Here is a 5,533-nt window from a genome sequence, read left to right as displayed (position 1 = left end):
AAGTGGTAAAGTGCACAGAGTCCTAAAGCCAATAAAAACAAATTCAGAAAAACAGAAGGGGTGAAGGGCAATCAAAACGTTTGGTGATGATCCTGCAGAGAGGGACAGCTCTGACAAAATCTTGTTTTGCTTTCTGCACAAACAGGGTACTTTGTGTCCTCCTTTGACATATTGAGGAACATGTTATATTTAACTCTTAGAGGACAGATGTACTAAGATTCAATTCTCAAAAAGTGGTTGCAAAATGCGCACCTTCTTTTTGTGAGTCCATTTAGATTTTGAGAACAGACCTTATACACTAAGAGGATGGTTTGCAAAATACGGAATCATAGTGGTCCTCAAATCAACCTACCTCAATGTTATTGATAAGATAGGTCAGAAATTGCAACTCATTATTATTGGCCACATTCACAGGGATGGTGGCCGTCAAGGGTCAGCATATGACCATGTCTGTGATTGTGTTTAATAAACTTGAGTCAGACACTCACAATTCAATTCACCAAACACTGCCCATCTCAGACTTTCCTCCAATTGCAAACAGGAAACTAGTTTTTTTCCAAATTCCTCATTGATTTTTTATGTTTAGTGTACACAACAGTAAATCACATACCAAAAATCGCAAGGTATTTGGAGATGATACTCAACAAAGCTGTAAGCTAAGCCTAATATTTCCTGTATTATTATATTCTATTAGAATGTTAGTCAGACCCCATTTTGCCAAAATATACCACCTTTTCTACTCAAACCACTTTTACCATGGTGTTTTTTATTTTGTCCTCTTTCTATTGATGTGTGTATTTTTCACATCTGCCATTATCTTTAAGAACTGTAAAACACTGTGATATTAAAGTATTTTTTTCATTGAGAATGACAAAAAGTCTGCAATACACATTGAAACATGTATATCCCTGAAAAAATGAAATGCAGGAAAATGAGAAAGTACTCCTTAAAATCATTATTTCTCTACTTACTGCATCAATTAAAAATAAGCAAAAACACACACTTGGGAGTCTCCAGCACAAGATGAAAAGTACACCCAGATAGAGAGGGCCTAGGGAGTTCAGCAAGGCTTTCCAAAGCTCTGATTTGCAACAGGGGCAGAGTTGGGTCTCCTGTGTCTTTGTCGGCTTTTCTCTCATGCACCAAGAATACAGACAAAACAGTGGCTAAGCCTGGACTGACTTGACAGAGTTCTGCTATGTGGAACTCTGCAAAGTGACCAAAAACTCTCCTGCGCAAAGCGGAGTTCTGCAAGCGGCAAAGTGCGCTTGGACATGCTTGTTCATGTTTATTTTCAGTGCTGGGTGTATGTCCTGCATTTGGAAATCAACGCGAATGGCACCAGGGTGGTGCTTCTTTTCTGCCACTCGAGTAGATTTTCTGCTCAAGCAGCAATTTTCTTAACTCAAACAGAAGGTTTCTTAATGTGAGCAATCGAGACCACCTGTGACCGCCCACATTGAGAAATTAAACTGCCTACCCTGAGAAATCGCGCCTGTCTTGGAACACGCAGCGAATGTAACAATATAGAAGCAAACTTTAACCCCTTGAATGCTCATGACGAGCTGAGCTCGTCATGAGCCACGGCGCTCCGGTGCTCATGACGAGCTCAGCTCGTCATGAGCCGTGGAACGCTCGCATGCGGGGATAATTCCCCTGCTGTGCTGAGCGTTCCACGGGAACGGGTGTGGCTGTGACGAGCTGAGCTCGTCATGAGCACAGGAGCGCTGTGCCTCATGACGAGCTGAGCTCGTCATGAGCATGTGAGCGCTGTGCGTGCCCCACTCCCCCCCAGCACAGCGGGGGAAAATTCCCCGCATCGAAGTGGTTAAAGGCATTTTTATTAGTCATTCTTCTGAACTACTTCCCCACCTCTATACTGTGCCATCTGCCTCTATCATCTGGGTAGGACAAAAAGCTAGCCAGTCTCAAAATTCCAATACCCCCCCCCCCCCCCCCCCCCATATACATTTGTTATAAGGGGGCTCAGTGGCTGAAATAAGCCAGACACCTGCACGGTACGGGTTATGCGTTTGTGTGAAACTTGCATTGTTTGTTATTTATTGCTCCCTAAAGACACAGGTTCCAAATACCGAATCAGTATGTTTCTGCAACTCCAAATTGTGATTCGGTAACGTGTTCTCAAATCACAGATTTGAATTTATACATAGCAATATGATTTTTTCTGCAAATCTTCCCATTTGCAACTGCAAAACAGTTTAATACATCTGCCCCTAAATTAGTTAAATGAAAAGTGAGGGACATTAGTACACACTCAGACTTCTTTCAGGGGGTAAGCCGCAGGGATATATACACACTCCTGTTGACACTTACTTTTAGATCCAACCGCACAATCACACGTAGGGTGTCCAATTTACATCCAAACTCATGAAAAGTAACACACACTCCGACTCAGGGGTATGCTGAGGGATATGCACACAATCATGAAGAAAATGACACACTCGATATTGGGTGTGCAACTCAAGTTCAAGCTCTAACTCATGCAGTAGGCGTCCAATTCTCAGCTCACGGACTGTAGCACTCTCTCAGACACATATTCAAGGTAACACTCTGGGGCATACACATGTCCATGGAGGAAATGGCAAATGTAGGTAGTTTGTGTCCAGTTGGAAGCAAAGCACACTCTCATGCAACGGGAATGCAAATTATCATCCAAGCTCATGGTTATCAGCACTTACTTTGACACACAATCTGGGCTTCTTTCAGGGATATGCACTTACACAGTGAGGGAATGGCATAATAACATTGTGGGTGTTCAGTTCATTCCAAGCACAAAACCAGGTATCCGATAGAAGCTCATGGACGCTGCCAGTCAGTCAGACATACAGTCAAGGGTAGTCTTATTCATATCCACACACACATAGGGAGAATGACATACATACGTAGAGGGTGATCAATTCAGCCCTGAGCATGTCGCTGTCTTCCTCCTGCACAACTAACATTGGAGGATGTGGCCTAACAGAGAATGTGGCCTAATGGCTAGATTGGTCATCTTTGAAGCTGGGGAACCGGGTTCGAGTCTTGGCAGGGACGCTCAACATCTGTGATTCTGGGGAAATCACGTAATCTCCCCGTGCCTTACAAAATGAATGTGTCCATCTGTAATACAACTGGTGCTCACACAATGGGCGCTGATACCTGCACTATACAAAACTGCCAAAAATAATCGAAAAATATGGCACACCAGTATACACTTAGACATTCCTGATGCGTCATATTTAATGTATGACGCATCATGTCGCAAGGAGTTACAGATACGTCAGTTTTTCTGACGTATCTGTAAGCGCAAAAGTGACGCATTGCTGGAGTGTGTCACAAAAGTGATGCAACTCCAGCAATGCGTCCTTTCACATGGGGCTAGCCCCATGTGAAAGGGCTTGCGTCAGTCTTATGCCTGCTGTGAGGCAGGTGCAAGATTTTGACGCAACAGCGTCCTGAAAGTGACGCAGTGAAATCTCATAGATTTCACTGCGTCACTATTACGCGGCTTTTTGCGGGGGAACACCCCCTCTGCATACATTATACCTGATGCAGGTATAATGTGGCGCAGGGGTTTAAAAAGTGGCGCACCTACCTAGATGCGTCACTTTTTAAATATGGCGCAACGAGGCGCATTTTTTACACCGCTGGTGCGTCACAAAAAGTGACGCACCGGCAGCGCAAAACTGACGCAAGGCCTTCATAAATAAGGCCCCTAGGGTTTAAGGCACAAGGATAAAAACATCCCCACAATGCTACCCTTAGGATTTTTAACACAACAATGGAGGGACTGGCACACTTATCTAGTGGGTGTCTAATTCAGGTCCAAATGCAAAATTATGCAGCATTCATACTATTAACAATCAGGTAAAATATTGCTGATATTTAAAGGTATATTATCACAAGTAAAAAATTACATATTAATCCTTATTTAAAAAAAAATTAAGGGCTTATTATCAAGCACAATGTTAAAATTATTGCCGCTTTAGCAGCAGAAAACTGCTGCTAAAGTGGCGATAATGGGCTTGATATTATGCCCTTGAGAACTCCAATAGAAGCCCATGTTCATATCAGAACATGGTCTTCTATTGGAATTCTCAAGGTCATATTATCAAGGCCATTATCGCCGCTTTAGCGGCAGTTTTCTGCTTTAAAGCGGTGAAAATTCTAACACCATTTCTTGATAATATGCCCCTCAGTTTTGGAAAAATCCACTGAAAAAAGCACAGTTAAAAGTGATTCATTGCTCTGACTCAAATTTGTCAAACCCATTAACTTCAACAGTATTATTCAGGGTGCAAACCATAAATATCACATCTACCTTGAGCTACCTATGACATCACACATGACATAATTAATTACATCATTAGTGACATCAGTGATGACATCATAAGGGAAATCAGTGATTACATCACTTATGACTTCAACAGAGTCATTACTAACATCACTGATTATGTGACTGCTTCTTCTCACAATGTGGTTTGCTGTAATTATTAATGTACTATTTTATATTATGTGTTGCATTCGACTCAGTTCTTAAGGGTGATGCAATATGTTTATATTTGTACAATACAGCTTACTCTGTAACTGTGCCAGCTGTTTCTTTTATCAGAATATTAATCTGGGTCCAAATATATAGAAAATGAGCCTCCAATGGGGAGCTCCTTAGAGCTAAACGAAATTGAAATAGCGCAGAAGGATTTGCAACAGTATCAGATCTCATGCAGAAAAGATTTGAAATGAGGGGAAATCCACACATTTACCTCGAGAAAGCTAAAGAGAATGAATCAACCATAACTAGGAAGCAATGCTTGTTTACCATGTTACCCAAGAAGGACAGTAATAGAATGAGATTTGCACTTACAAAATAATGTCCAAGCATTTGCAGGTGATGAAGGCAGACCTAGTCATAGGATTGAGCTAGGCCTGCACCCTACTATCACATGCAGCCAATCCAAACTTTTTAAAGACACTTTGGTTTCAAATTATTCAAGTTGATCAATTCATGGTAATTGGTTGAGTCTCAGGAAGAGTTTCTACAGATTTGTGAAATGTAAAGCCAGTAATAACTGTAAGAGTTATAACTTACCTAGCAGGATGAGAATGAACATTTTCTAAGTGCATAACATGGACCATGGCTACTGTGTATATACGCTGAAATGTATGATTTGTTGTATGCGGGGGTAATATTTTCATATGCTCAAGTGTATTCTTGAAAATCTAAGAGATTTCACATACACAGTAGCCAGGCATTTTAAGAAATTACGTAATCAAGATCCTGATCTCAGCAATTTTTTGTTTTTTGACAAGATCGTGCACAATGAGAGAGGTGGTAATTGCGAAAAAATATTGAGACTATTATGGAGCAAGCATACTCCGGAGTTCAACTCAATGTATCCACATGGACACAATAATGATGAAGAACCTACATTTTTTCTGTAAATCTCCCCAACTGATCAATAATTTTGTGATTTCCTAACCGCAAATTTGATTCTGTGGGGTAAGTGAACATTAGCTTCCTATCCCACAGACC

The sequence above is a fragment of the Lissotriton vulgaris genome, unplaced genomic scaffold (assembly GCF_964263255.1).
Source record: "Lissotriton vulgaris unplaced genomic scaffold, aLisVul1.2 SCAFFOLD_3049, whole genome shotgun sequence".
NCBI classification, from domain to species: domain Eukaryota; kingdom Metazoa; phylum Chordata; class Amphibia; order Caudata; family Salamandridae; genus Lissotriton; species Lissotriton vulgaris.
The sequence above is the reverse complement of the archived record's forward strand: the minus strand, read 5'-3'. Positions refer to the sequence as shown.